Below are 13,696 nucleotides of genomic sequence, written 5' to 3'. Positions count from 1 at the left end.
TGAAAATGCTTTATCATCTTGCCAACACTACAATAGTGCTCCAAACACCTTCAATTGGAGTGTTACTTAGGGTTGTAAATGCCCTATTAACTTGTAATCTGGAGACACTACCAGAGTGCTCCAAACACCTTCAATTGGATTGTATTAGGGTTGTAAATGCCCTGTTATAATGCCATATCGAGACACTACAAGGGTGCTACAAGCACCTTCAGTTGGAGTGTTGTATTTGGGTTGTAAATGCTCTATTATCTTGCGATATAGAGATACTACTAGAGTGCTCCAAACAACTTCAATTGGAGTCTTGTATTAGGGTTGTAAATGCCCTATTAAGTTCGCATACAGAGACACTACAAGAGTGCTCTAAACACCTTCATTTTGAGTGTTATATTACGGTAGTAAATGCTCTATTATCTTGCCATCTAGATATACTACTAGAGTGCACCAAACACCTTTAATCGGACTGTTGTGAAAGGGTCATAAATGCCTTATTTTTTTGCAATATAGAGACACTAAAAGGGTGCTCCAAACAATTTCAATTGGAGTGTTGAATTAGGATTGTAAATGCGCTATTATCTTCCAATCTAGAGACACTACTAGGGTGTTCTAAAGACCTTCAGTTGGAGTGTTGTATTAGGGTTGTAATTGCCCAATTATCTTGCCACATAGAGACACTACAAGAGTGCTCCAAATAACTTCAATTAGAGTGTTGTATTAGGGATGTAAATGCCTTATTAACTTGTCATATAGAGACACAACTAGAGTGCTCCAAACACCTTCAATTGGAGTGTTGTATTAGGGTTGTAAATGCTCTATTATCTTGCCATATAGAGACACTACAAGAGTGCTCCAAACAACTTCAATTGCAGTGTTAAATTCTGGTTGTAAATGCCATATTATCATGTAATCTGGAGACACTTCTAGAGTGTTCCAAACACCTTCAGTTGAAGTACTGTATTAGGGTTGTAAAAGCCCTATTATCAAGCCATATTGAGACACTACTAGAATGCTCCAAGCACATTCAGTTGGAGTGTTGTATAAGGGTTGTAAATGCCTATTATCTTGCCATAGAGAGACACTACAAGAGTGCTCCAAACAACATCAATTGGAGTGTTGAATTAGGGTAGTAAATGCCCTATTATCATGTAATATGGAGACACTTCTAGAGTGCTCCAAACACCATCAATTGAAGTGATGTATTAGGGTTTTAAATGCCCTATTATCAAGCCATATTGAGACACTACTAGAATGCTCCAAGCACATTCAGTTGGAGTGTTGTATTAGGGTTGTCAATGCCCAATTATCTTGCCATATAGAGATACTACTAGAGTGCTCCAAACAACATCAATTAGAGTCTTGTATTAGGGTTGTAAATGCCTATTAACTTGTCATATAAAGACACTACTAGAGTGCGCCAAACACCTTCATTTTGAGTGTTGTAAATGCTCTATTATCTTGCCATATAGAGACACTACAAGAGTGCTCCAAATACCTTCAATTGGAGTGTTGAATTAGGGTTCTAAATGCCCAATTATCTTGCAATCTCGAGAAACTACTAGAGTTGCTTCAAATACCTTCATTTGGAGTGTTGTATTGGGATTGGAAATGTCCTATTGTCATGCCATATCGAGACACTACTAGAGTGCTCCAAGCACCTTTAGTTGGAGTGTTGTATAAGGGTTGCAAATGCCCTATTATCTTTCCATCTTGACACACTGCTAGCGTGCGCCAAACACCTTCATTTTGAGTTAGGGTTGTAAATGCTCTATTATCTTGCCATATAGAGACACTACAAGAGTGCTCCAAACAACTTCAATTGGAGTGTTGAATTAAGGTTGTAAATGCCCTATTATCATGTAATCTAGAGACACTTCTAGAGTGCTCCAAACATCTTCAATTGAAGAGTTGTATTAGGGTTGTAAATGCCCTATCATCAAGTCATATTGAGACACTACTATAATGCTCCAAGCACATTCAGTTGGAGTGTTGTATTAGGGTTGTAAATGCCCAATTATCTTGCAATCTCGAGAAACTACTAGAGTGCTCCAATCACCTTCAATTGTAGTGTTGTATTATGGTTGGAAATGCCCTTTTATCTTGCCATATAGAGACACTACAAGAGTGCTCCAAATACCTTCAATTGGAGTGTCAAATTAGGGTTGTAAATTCCCAATTATCTTGCAATATAGAGACATTACTAGAGTACTTCAAATAGCTTCATTTGGAGTGTTGTATTGGGGTTGCAAATGCCCTATTGTCATGCCATATCGAGACGCTACTAGAGTGCTCCAAGCACCTTTAGTTGGAGTGTATTAGGGTTGTAAATGCCCTATTATCTTGCCATCTGGACACACTGCTAGCGTGCGCCAAGCACCTTTATTTTGAGTGTTGTATTAGGGTTGTAAATGCTCTATTATCTTGCCATATAGAGACAGTACAAGAGTACTCCAAATACCTTCAATTGGAGTGTTGAATTAGGGTTCTAAATGCCCTATTATCAAGTCATATTGAGACACTACTAGAATGATCCAAGCACATTCAGTTGGAGTGTTGTATTAGGGTTGTCAATGCCCAATTATCTTGCCATATAGAGATACTACTAGAGTGCTCCAAACAACATCAATTGGAGTCTTGTATTAGGGTTGTAAATGCCTATTAACTTGTCATATAGAGACACTACTAGAGTGCGCCAAACACCATCATTTTGAGTGTTGTAAATGCCCTATTATCTTGTCATCTTGACACACTATCACAGTGGTCCAAACACCTTTAATCGGAGTGTTGTATAAGGGTCGTAAATGCCCTATTATCTTGCCATATAGAGACCATACAAAAGTGCTCCAAACACTTTCAATTGGAGTGTTGAATTAGGGTTGTAAATGCCCTATTATCATGTAATATGGAGACACTTCTAGAGTGCTCCAAACACCTTCAATTGAAGTGCTGTATTAGGGTTGCAAGTGCCCTATTATCAAGTCATATTGAGACACTACTAGAATGATCCAAGCACATTCAGTTGGAGTGTTGTATTAGGGTTGTCAATGCCCAATTATCTTGCCATATAGAGATACTACTAGAGTGCTCCAAACAACATCAATTGGAGTCTTGTATTAGGGTTGTAAATGCCTATTAACTTGTCATATAGAGACACTACTAGAGTGCGCCAAGCACCTTCATTTTGAGTGTTGTAAATGCTCTATTATCTTGCCATATAGAGACACTACAAGAGTGCTCCAAATACCTTTAATTGGAGTGTTGAATTAGGGTTGTAAATGCCCAATTATCTTGCAATCTCGAGAAACTATTAGAGTCCTCCAATCACCTTCAATTGTAGTGTTGTAATATGGTTGGAAATGCCCTTTTATCTTGCCATATAGAGACACTACAAAGAGTGCTCCAAATACCTTCAATTGGAGTGTCGAATTAGGATTGTAAATGCCCAATTATCTTGCATATAGAAACATTAGTAGAGTGTTTCAAGTACCTTCATTTGGAGTGTTGTATTGGGGTTGCAAATGCTCTATTATAGTGCCATATAGAGACACTACAATAGTGCTACAAGCACCTTTAGTTGGAGTGTTGTATTAGGGTTATAAATGAACTATTATCTTGCTATCTGGAAACACTGCTAGCGTGCGCCAAACACCTTCATTTTGAGTGTTGTATTAGGGTTGTAAATGCTCTATTATCTTGCCATATCGAGACACTACTAGAGTGCTCCAAACAACTTCAATTGGAGTGTTGAATTAGGGTTGTAAATGCCCTATTATCATGTAATCTGGAGACACTTCTAGAGTGCTCCAAACACCTTCAATTGAAGTGCTATATTAGGGTTGTAAATGCCCTATTATCAAGCCATATTGAGACACTACTAGAATGCTCCAAGCACATTCAGTTGGAGTGTTGTATTAGGGTTGTCAATGCCCAATTATCTTGCCATATAGAGATACTACTAGAGTGCTCCAAACAACATCAATTGGAGTCTTGTATTAGGGTTGTAAATGCCTATTAACTTGTCATATAGAGCCACTACTAGATTGCGCCAAACACCTTCATTTTGAGTGTTGTAAATGCTCTATTATCTGGCCATATAGAGACACTACAAGAGCGCTCCAAGTACCTTCAATTGGAGTGTTGAATTTGGGTTGTAAATGCCCAATTATCTTGCAATCTCGAGAATTACTAGAGTGCTCCAATCACCTTCAATTGTAGTGTTGTATTATGGTTGGAAATGCCCTTTTATCTTGCCATCTGACGATACTACTAGACTGCTCGAAACACTTTCTATTGGTGTATTGTATTAGGGTTCTAAATGCCCTATTATCTTGCCATCTGGACACACTACCACAGTGCACCAAACACCTTTAATCGGAGTGTTGTATAAGGGTCGTAAATGCCCTATTATCTTGCCATATAGAGACCATACAAAAGTGCTCCAAACACTTTCAATTGGAGTGTTGAATTAGGGTTGTAAATGCACTATTATCATGCCATATCGACACACTACTAGAGTGCTCCAAGCACCTTTAGTTGGAGTGTTGTATTAGGGTTGGAAATGCCCTATTATCTTGTCATCTGGACACACTGCTAGAATGCGCCAAACACCTTCATTTTGAGTGTTGTATTAGGGTTGTAAATGCTCTATTATCTTGTCATATAGAGACACTACAAGAGTGCTCCAAACAACTTCAATTGGAGTGTTGAATTAGGGTTGTAAATGCCCTATTATCAAGTCATATTGAGACACTACTAGAGTGCTCCAAGCACATTCAGTTGGAGTAGTGTATTAGGGTTGTCAATGCCCAATTATCTTGCCATATAGAGATACTACTAGAGTGCTCCAAACAACATTAATTGGAGTCTTGTATTAGGGATGTAAATGCCTATTAACATGTCATATAGAGACACTATTAGAGTGCGCCAAACACCTTCATTTTGAGTGTTGTAAATGCTCTATTATCTTGTCATATAGAGACACTACAAGAGTTCTCCTATACCTTCAATAGGAGTGTTGAATTAGGGTTGTAAATGTCCAATTATCTTGCAATCTCGAGAAACTACTAGAGTGCTCCTATCACCTTCAATTGTAGTGTTGTATTATGGTTGGAAATGCCCTTTTATCTTGCCATCTAGACACACTACCACAGTGCTCCAAACACCTTTAATCGGAGTGTAGTAAAAGGGTCATAAATGCCCTATTATCTTGCCATATAGAGACCATACAAAAGTGCTCCAAACACTTTCAATTGGATGTAAATGCGCTATTATCTTGTAATCTAGAGACACTACTAGGGTGTTCCAAACACCTTCAGTAGGAGTGTTGTATTAGGGTTTTAATTGCTCAATTATCTTGCCGCATAGAGACAGTACAAGAGTGCTCCAAACAACTTCAATTAGAGTGTTATATTAGGGTTGTAAATGCCCTATTAACTTGCCATATAAAGACATTACTAGAGTGCCTCAAATACCTTCATTTGGAGTGTTGTATTGGGGTTGCAAATGCTCTATTATAGTGCCATATAGAGACACTACAAGAGTGCTCCAAACACCTTCAATTGTAGTGTTGTATTAGGGTTGTAAATGCCCTATTATCTTGTCATATCGAGACACTACAAGAGTGCTCCAAGCACCTTTAGTTGGAGTGTTGTATTAGGGTTGTAAATGTCCTATTATCATGCCAGCTGGACACACTGCTAGAGTGCTCCAAATACCTTTAATTAGCTGCTAGAGGTTTTGGTGTACTATTTATTAACTGGATCAGGGATATTTTACATAGTGGTCGAACATGTGTATCTTTCAATGGTGTACTAGGTGATTATTTTCATTGTAAGCAAGGTCTCAGACAGGGAGACCCTCTCTCTCCTCTTCTTTTTGAGTTAGTAGTGGATGCTCTTAATAAAATTCTTAGTAAGGCACAAACTGCTGGTTTAGGAACTGTCATTAAGGTTTTGAACTTACATTTTGCGGATGACACATTGCTATTCTTGGAGGCCGACTCCCTCATGGTTGAACGTCTTAAGTTTCTTCTTTTAGGTTTCGAAAACTTATCTGGTTTAAAAATTAATTTTGATAAAAGTGAACTTATTCCCTTAAATATTTCTGACCAGGAATCAACTTTCTTAGCTAGGCAACTTAATTGTAAAATCAGTTCGTTACCTATTTCTTACTTGGGTGCTCCTCTTCATTGGAAGAAACTAAGTTTAACGGATTGGTCCCCATTAGTTGATAAAATTGATAGGCGGTTACAAACTTGGAAAGGCTCTCTATTGTCGTTAGGGGGCAGAGTCACCTTGTTAAATTCTGTTTTGTCATCCATGCCTTTGTATTGGCTCTCTATATATCGAATACCAGTTACTATTAGGAAAAAAATTGATATCATTAGAAAAAGATTTCTTTGGGCTTCAGGAACCCCCGGGAGACGCAAATATCATCTTATTAATTGGTCCAATGTTCGTTTATCCAAAAAACATGGGGGCTTAGGTGTATTAGATCTCAATTTTATGAATATTGCTTTGTTAGCTAAATGGTGGTTTAGATTTAAGGATCCAACGGTAACATGTAAATGGAAATCCATTCTAATTGCTAAATATGATTCTACTGGTTTTGCTTCTACTAGATTTTCTTCGTTTTGGAGTGGTATTTTGGATCTTACTGAAATATTTAATTTGGGCATTAATAGGATTGTAGGTAATGGTAGTGATACTTCCTTTTGGTTAGACAGATGGCATGGTAATTGCTCTTTATATTGTGTATTCCCTAATCTCTTTCGAGCTGCATCTAATCCATCTATTACTGTATCTGTCGTGTTCTCTAATTTTCCATTTAGTTTGTAATTTAATAAGCAATTAACGGGGATTATCCTTTTAGAATGGAATCAACTATTGGGGCTCTTCCCCTGTCACTCTTTAAATCCAAATCAGCCAGATAGAGTTTACTGGAGATGGACTTCTACGGGTTCTTTTACTGTTAACTCTCTTTATAAATGGTTATCATGTAGGGGTATTCCTAATAATATTTTTAATAATCTCTAGAAAGCAAAGATTCCTATTAAGATCAAAGTTTTTGTTTGGTTGCTTCGGCAGGATAAAATTCTTACTAAATGCAATTTACTAACTAGAGGTTGGCAAGGCAATGTAGATTGTGTATTTTGTGGTGCCCCGGAGACTGTAGATCATCTATTTGTTACTTGTCCTTTTATTTCTACTTTGTGGTCTTGCTGGTATGATCGCATCCGTTATAGAATGACTCAAACCTCTACTTAAACGCAAATAACGACTATTTTAATTTAAAAACCGATTTAATTTCATCAAAAATTATCTAACTAATTTAATTTAATTTAATTTAATTTACAAGTTAAAATTCCATAATTCGATAAAACTCCGAGACAACCGCCTCGTGCGCTCATATACAGAATTACGCCATTTGCGGGTGCGACGCGCGGCAACAAAAAATAAAATAAAATAAAATAAAAAGGAATGCAACACAGGGACTTCCCAGGAGGTCACCCATCCTAGTACTACTCCTGCCCAAGCACGCTTAACTGCGGAGTTCCGATGGGATCCGGTGCTTTAGTGCTGGTATGATCGCATCCGTTATAGAATGACTCAAACCTCTACTTAAACGCAAATAACGACTATTTTAATTTAAAAACCGATTTAATTTCATCAAAAATTATCTAACTAATTTAATTTAATTTAATTTAATTTACAAGTTAAAATTCCATAATTCGATAAAACTCCGAGACAACCGCCTCGTGCGCTCATATACAGAATTACGCCATTTGCGGGTGCGACGCGCGGCAACAAAAAATAAAATAAAATAAAATAAAAAGGAATGCAACACAGGGACTTCCCAGGAGGTCACCCATCCTAGTACTACTCCTGCCCAAGCACGCTTAACTGCGGAGTTCCGATGGGATCCGGTGCTTTAGTGCTGGCATGATCGCATCCGTTATAGAATGACTCAAACCTCTACTTAAACGCAAATAACGACTATTTTAATTTAAAAACCGATTTAATTTCATCAAAAATTATCTAACTAATTTAATTTAATTTAATTTAATTTACAAGTTAAAATTCCATAATTCGATAAAACTCCGAGACAACCGCCTCGTGCGCTCATATACAGAATTACGCCATTTGCGGGTGCGACGCGCGGCAACAAAAAATAAAATAAAATAAAATAAAAAGGAATGCAACACAGGGACTTCCCAGGAGGTCACCCATCCTAGTACTACTCCTGCCCAAGCACGCTTAACTGCGGAGTTCCGATGGGATCCGGTGCTTTAGTGCTGGTATGATCGCATCCGTTATAGAATGACTCAAACCTCTACTTAAACGCAAATAACGACTATTTTAATTTAAAAACCGATTTAATTTCATCAAAAATTATCTAACTAATTTAATTTAATTTAATTTAATTTACAAGTTAAAATTCCATAATTCGATAAAACTCCGAGACAACCGCCTCGTGCGCTCATATACAGAATTACGCCATTTGCGGGTGCGACGCGCGGCAACAAAAAATAAAATAAAATAAAATAAAAAGGAATGCAACACAGGGACTTCCCAGGAGGTCACCCATCCTAGTACTACTCCTGCCCAAGCACGCTTAACTGCGGAGTTCCGATGGGATCCGGTGCTTTAGTGCTGGTATGATCGCATCCGTTATAGAATGACTCAAACCTCTACTTAAACGCAAATAACGACTATTTTAATTTAAAAACCGATTTAATTTCATCAAAAATTATCTAACTAATTTAATTTAATTTAATTTAATTTACAAGTTAAAATTCCATAATTCGATAAAACTCCGAGACAACCGCCTCGTGCGCTCATATACAGAATTACGCCATTTGCGGGTGCGACGCGCGGCAACAAAAAATAAAATAAAATAAAATAAAAAGGAATGCAACACAGGGACTTCCCAGGAGGTCACCCATCCTAGTACTACTCCTGCCCAAGCACGCTTAACTGCGGAGTTCCGATGGGATCCGGTGCTTTAGTGCTGGTATGATCGCATCCGTTATAGAATGACTCAAACCTCTACTTAAACGCAAATAACGACTATTTTAATTTAAAAACCGATTTAATTTCATCAAAAATTATCTAACTAATTTAATTTAATTTAATTTAATTTACAAGTTAAAATTCCATAATTCGATAAAACTCCGAGACAACCGCCTCGTGCGCTCATATACAGAATTACGCCATTTGCGGGTGCGACGCGCGGCAACAAAAAATAAAATAAAATAAAATAAAAAGGAATGCAACACAGGGACTTCCCAGGAGGTCACCCATCCTAGTACTACTCCTGCCCAAGCACGCTTAACTGCGGAGTTCCGATGGGATCCGGTGCTTTAGTGCTGGCATGATCGCATCCGTTATAGAATGACTCAAACCTCTACTTAAACGCAAATAACGACTATTTTAATTTAAAAACCGATTTAATTTCATCAAAAATTATCTAACTAATTTAATTTAATTTAATTTAATTTACAAGTTAAAATTCCATAATTCGATAAAACTCCGAGACAACCGCCTCGTGCGCTCATATACAGAATTACGCCATTTGCGGGTGCGACGCGCGGCAACAAAAAATAAAATAAAATAAAATAAAAAGGAATGCAACACAGGGACTTCCCAGGAGGTCACCCATCCTAGTACTACTCCTGCCCAAGCACGCTTAACTGCGGAGTTCCGATGGGATCCGGTGCTTTAGTGCTGGTATGATCGCATCCGTTATAGAATGACTCAAACCTCTACTTAAACGCAAATAACGACTATTTTAATTTAAAAACCGATTTAATTTCATCCAAAATTATCTAACTAATTTAATTTAATTTAATTTAATTTACAAGTTAAAATTCCATAATTCGATAAAACTCCGAGACAACCGCCTCGTGCGCTCATATACAGAATTACGCCATTTGCGGGTGCGACGCGCGGCAACAAAAAATAAAATAAAATAAAATAAAAAGGAATGCAACACAGGGACTTCCCAGGAGGTCACCCATCCTAGTACTACTCCTGCACAGGCACGCTTAACTGCGGAGTTCCGATGGGATCCGGTGCTTTAGTGCTGGTATGATCGCATCCGTTATAGAATGACTCAAACCTCTACTTAAACGCAAATAACGACTATTTTAATTTAAAAACCGATTTAATTTCATCAAAAATTATCTAACTAATTTAATTTAATTTAATTTAATTTACAAGTTAAAATTCCATAATTCGATAAAACTCCGAGACAACCGCCTCGTGCGCTCATATACAGAATTACGCCATTTGCGGGTGCGACGCGCGGCAACAAAAAATAAAATAAAATAAAATAAAAAGGAATGAAACACAGGGACTTCCCAGGAGGTCACCCATCCTAGTACTACTCCTGCCCAGGCACGCTTAACTGCGGAGTTCCGATGGGATCCGGTGCTTTAGTGCTGGTATGATCGCATCCGTTATAGAATGACTCAAACCTCTACTTAAACGCAAATAACGACTATTTTAATTTAAAAACCGATTTAATTTCATCAAAAATTATCTAACTAATTTAATTTAATTTAATTTAATTTACAAGTTAAAATTCCATAATTCGATAAAACTCCGAGACAACCGCCTCGTGCGCTCATATACAGAATTACGCCATTTGCGGGTGCGACGCGCGGCAACAAAAAATAAAATAAAATAAAATAAAAAGGAATGCAACACAGGGACTTCCCAGGAGGTCACCCATCCTAGTACTACTCCTGCCCAGGCACGCTTAACTGCGGAGTTCCGATGGGATCCGGTGCTTTAGTGCTGGTATGATCGCATCCGTTATAGAATGACTCAAACCTCTACTTAAACGCAAATAACGACTATTTTAATTTAAAAACCGATTTAATTTCATCAAAAATTATCTAACTAATTTAATTTAATTTAATTTAATTTACAAGTTAAAATTCCATAATTCGATAAAACTCCGAGACAACCGCCTCGTGCGCTCATATACAGAATTACGCCATTTGCGGGTGCGACGCGCGGCAACAAAAAATAAAATAAAATAAAATAAAAAGGAATGCAACACAGGGACTTCCCAGGAGGTCACCCATCCTAGTACTACTCCTGCCCAGGCACGCTTAACTGCGGAGTTCCGATGGGATCCGGTGCTTTAGTGCTGGTATGATCGCATCCGTTATAGAATGACTCAAACCTCTACTTAAACGCAAATGACGACTATTTTAATTTAAAAACCGATTTAATTTCATCAAAAATTATCTAACTAATTTAATTTAATTTAATTTAATTTACAAGTTAAAATTCCATAATTCGATAAAACTCCGAGACAACCGCCTCGTGCGCTCATATACAGAATTACGCCATTTGCGGGTGCGACGCGCGGCAACAAAAAATAAAATAAAATAAAATAAAAAGGAATGCAACACAGGGACTTCCCAGGAGGTCACCCATCCTAGTACTACTCCTGCCCAAGCACGCTTAACTGCGGAGTTCCGATGGGATCCGGTGCTTTAGTGCTGGTATGATCGCATCCGTTATAGAATGACTCAAACCTCTACTTAAACGCAAATAACGACTATTTTAATTTAAAAACCGATTTAATTTCATCAAAAATTATCTAACTAATTTAATTTAATTTAATTTAATTTACAAGTTAAAATTCCATAATTCGATAAAACTCCGAGACAACCGCCTCGTGCGCTCATATACAGAATTACGCCATTTGCGGGTGCGACGCGCGGCAACAAAAAATAAAATAAAATAAAATAAAAAGGAATGCAACACAGGGACTTCCCAGGAGGTCACCCATCCTAGTACTACTCCTGCCCAGGCACGCTTAACTGCGGAGTTCCGATGGGATCCGGTGCTTTAGTGCTGGTATGATCGCATCCGTTATAGAATGACTCAAACCTCTACTTAAACGCAAATAACGACTATTTTAATTTAAAAACCGATTTAATTTCATCAAAAATTATCTAACTAATTTAATTTAATTTAATTTAATTTACAAGTTAAAATTCCATAATTCGATAAAACTCCGAGACAACCGCCTCGTGCGCTCATATACAGAATTACGCCATTTGCGGGTGCGACGCGCGGCAACAAAAAATAAAATAAAATAAAATAAAAAGGAATGCAACACAGGGACTTCCCAGGAGGTCACCCATCCTAGTACTACTCCTGCCCAGGCACGCTTAACTGCGGAGTTCCGATGGGATCCGGTGCTTTAGTGCTGGTATGATCGCATCCGTTATAGAATGACTCAAACCTCTACTTAAACGCAAATGACGACTATTTTAATTTAAAAACCGATTTAATTTCATCAAAAATTATCTAACTAATTTAATTTAATTTAATTTAATTTACAAGTTAAAATTCCATAATTCGATAAAACTCCGAGACAACCGCCTCGTGCGCTCATATACAGAATTACGCCATTTGCGGGTGCGACGCGCGGCAACAAAAAATAAAATAAAATAAAATAAAAAGGAATGCAACACAGGGACTTCCCAGGAGGTCACCCATCCTAGTACTACTCCTGCCCAAGCACGCTTAACTGCGGAGTTCCGATGGGATCCGGTGCTTTAGTGCTGGTATGATCGCATCCGTTATAGAATGACTCAAACCTCTACTTAAACGCAAATAACGACTATTTTAATTTAAAAACCGATTTAATTTCATCAAAAATTATCTAACTAATTTAATTTAATTTAATTTAATTTACAAGTTAAAATTCCATAATTCGATAAAACTCCGAGACAACCGCCTCGTGCGCTCATATACAGAATTACGCCATTTGCGGGTGCGACGCGCGGCAACAAAAAATAAAATAAAATAAAATAAAAAGGAATGCAACACAGGGACTTCCCAGGAGGTCACCCATCCTAGTACTACTCCTGCCCAAGCACGCTTAACTGCGGAGTTCCGATGGGATCCGGTGCTTTAGTGCTGGTATGATCGCATCCGTTATAGAATGACTCAAACCTCTACTTAAACGCAAATAACGACTATTTTAATTTAAAAACCGATTTAATTTCATCAAAAATTATCTAACTAATTTAATTTAATTTAATTTAATTTACAAGTTAAAATTCCATAATTCGATAAAACTCCGAGACAACCGCCTCGTGCGCTCATATACAGAATTACGCCATTTGCGGGTGCGACGCGCGGCAACAAAAAATAAAATAAAATAAAATAAAAAGGAATGCAACACAGGGACTTCCCAGGAGGTCACCCATCCTAGTACTACTCCTGCCCAAGCACGCTTAACTGCGGAGTTCCGATGGGATCCGGTGCTTTAGTGCTGGTATGATCGCATCCGTTATAGAATGACTCAAACCTCTACTTAAACGCAAATGACGACTATTTTAATTTAAAAACCGATTTAATTTCATCAAAAATTATCTAACTAATTTAATTTAATTTAATTTAATTTACAAGTTAAAATTCCATAATTCGATAAAACTCCGAGACAACCGCCTCGTGCGCTCATATACAGAATTACGCCATTTGCGGGTGCGACGCGCGGCAACAAAAAATAAAATAAAATAAAATAAAAAGGAATGCAACACAGGGACTTCCCAGGAGGTCACCCATCCTAGTACTACTCCTGCCCAAGCACGCTTAACTGCGGAGTTCCGATGGGATCCGGTGCTTTAGTGCTGGTATGATCGCATCCGTTATAGAATGACTCAAACCTC

The 13,696-nt window shown here is 37.8% G+C and overlaps 18 non-coding genes across 18 annotated transcripts; all 18 read right to left on the bottom strand.

The window, feature by feature from the left end:
- Positions 1 to 7,469: 7,469 nt before the first annotated feature.
- Positions 7,470 to 7,588, bottom strand: LOC144570402 (5S ribosomal RNA). The gene has a single exon (XR_013516669.1). It is a non-coding gene; the product is annotated as a 5S ribosomal RNA (ribosomal RNA).
- A 239-nt stretch (positions 7,589 to 7,827) lies between these two features.
- On the bottom strand, positions 7,828 to 7,946 carry LOC144570477 (5S ribosomal RNA). Its single transcript, XR_013516741.1, has one exon. It is a non-coding gene; the product is annotated as a 5S ribosomal RNA (ribosomal RNA).
- A 239-nt stretch (positions 7,947 to 8,185) lies between these two features.
- Positions 8,186 to 8,304, bottom strand: LOC144570400 (5S ribosomal RNA). Its single transcript, XR_013516667.1, has one exon. It is a non-coding gene; the product is annotated as a 5S ribosomal RNA (ribosomal RNA).
- A 239-nt stretch (positions 8,305 to 8,543) lies between these two features.
- Positions 8,544 to 8,662, bottom strand: LOC144570399 (5S ribosomal RNA). Its single transcript, XR_013516666.1, has one exon. It is a non-coding gene; the product is annotated as a 5S ribosomal RNA (ribosomal RNA).
- A 239-nt stretch (positions 8,663 to 8,901) lies between these two features.
- LOC144570398 (5S ribosomal RNA) lies at positions 8,902 to 9,020 on the bottom strand. The gene has a single exon (XR_013516665.1). It is a non-coding gene; the product is annotated as a 5S ribosomal RNA (ribosomal RNA).
- A 239-nt stretch (positions 9,021 to 9,259) lies between these two features.
- Positions 9,260 to 9,378, bottom strand: LOC144570476 (5S ribosomal RNA). Its single transcript, XR_013516740.1, has one exon. It is a non-coding gene; the product is annotated as a 5S ribosomal RNA (ribosomal RNA).
- A 239-nt stretch (positions 9,379 to 9,617) lies between these two features.
- On the bottom strand, positions 9,618 to 9,736 carry LOC144570397 (5S ribosomal RNA). The gene has a single exon (XR_013516664.1). It is a non-coding gene; the product is annotated as a 5S ribosomal RNA (ribosomal RNA).
- Positions 9,737 to 9,975: 239 nt separating this feature from the next.
- On the bottom strand, positions 9,976 to 10,094 carry LOC144570732 (5S ribosomal RNA). Its single transcript, XR_013516986.1, has one exon. It is a non-coding gene; the product is annotated as a 5S ribosomal RNA (ribosomal RNA).
- Positions 10,095 to 10,333: 239 nt separating this feature from the next.
- On the bottom strand, positions 10,334 to 10,452 carry LOC144570730 (5S ribosomal RNA). Its single transcript, XR_013516984.1, has one exon. It is a non-coding gene; the product is annotated as a 5S ribosomal RNA (ribosomal RNA).
- Positions 10,453 to 10,691: 239 nt separating this feature from the next.
- On the bottom strand, positions 10,692 to 10,810 carry LOC144570416 (5S ribosomal RNA). The gene has a single exon (XR_013516682.1). It is a non-coding gene; the product is annotated as a 5S ribosomal RNA (ribosomal RNA).
- Positions 10,811 to 11,049: 239 nt separating this feature from the next.
- On the bottom strand, positions 11,050 to 11,168 carry LOC144570415 (5S ribosomal RNA). The gene has a single exon (XR_013516681.1). It is a non-coding gene; the product is annotated as a 5S ribosomal RNA (ribosomal RNA).
- Positions 11,169 to 11,407: 239 nt separating this feature from the next.
- LOC144570396 (5S ribosomal RNA) lies at positions 11,408 to 11,526 on the bottom strand. Its single transcript, XR_013516663.1, has one exon. It is a non-coding gene; the product is annotated as a 5S ribosomal RNA (ribosomal RNA).
- Positions 11,527 to 11,765: 239 nt separating this feature from the next.
- On the bottom strand, positions 11,766 to 11,884 carry LOC144570414 (5S ribosomal RNA). Its single transcript, XR_013516680.1, has one exon. It is a non-coding gene; the product is annotated as a 5S ribosomal RNA (ribosomal RNA).
- A 239-nt stretch (positions 11,885 to 12,123) lies between these two features.
- Positions 12,124 to 12,242, bottom strand: LOC144570412 (5S ribosomal RNA). The gene has a single exon (XR_013516678.1). It is a non-coding gene; the product is annotated as a 5S ribosomal RNA (ribosomal RNA).
- A 239-nt stretch (positions 12,243 to 12,481) lies between these two features.
- Positions 12,482 to 12,600, bottom strand: LOC144570395 (5S ribosomal RNA). Its single transcript, XR_013516662.1, has one exon. It is a non-coding gene; the product is annotated as a 5S ribosomal RNA (ribosomal RNA).
- Positions 12,601 to 12,839: 239 nt separating this feature from the next.
- On the bottom strand, positions 12,840 to 12,958 carry LOC144570394 (5S ribosomal RNA). The gene has a single exon (XR_013516661.1). It is a non-coding gene; the product is annotated as a 5S ribosomal RNA (ribosomal RNA).
- Positions 12,959 to 13,197: 239 nt separating this feature from the next.
- Positions 13,198 to 13,316, bottom strand: LOC144570393 (5S ribosomal RNA). Its single transcript, XR_013516660.1, has one exon. It is a non-coding gene; the product is annotated as a 5S ribosomal RNA (ribosomal RNA).
- A 239-nt stretch (positions 13,317 to 13,555) lies between these two features.
- Positions 13,556 to 13,674, bottom strand: LOC144570392 (5S ribosomal RNA). Its single transcript, XR_013516659.1, has one exon. It is a non-coding gene; the product is annotated as a 5S ribosomal RNA (ribosomal RNA).
- Between the last annotated feature and the right edge of the window lie 22 nt (positions 13,675 to 13,696).

Source organism: Carex rostrata, chromosome 18, assembly GCF_964058835.1.
Source record: "Carex rostrata chromosome 18, lpCarRost1.2, whole genome shotgun sequence".
Classification (NCBI taxonomy): domain Eukaryota; kingdom Viridiplantae; phylum Streptophyta; class Magnoliopsida; order Poales; family Cyperaceae; genus Carex; species Carex rostrata.
Note: the sequence above shows the minus strand (reverse complement) of the source record. Positions and strands in the feature narration are given on the sequence as shown.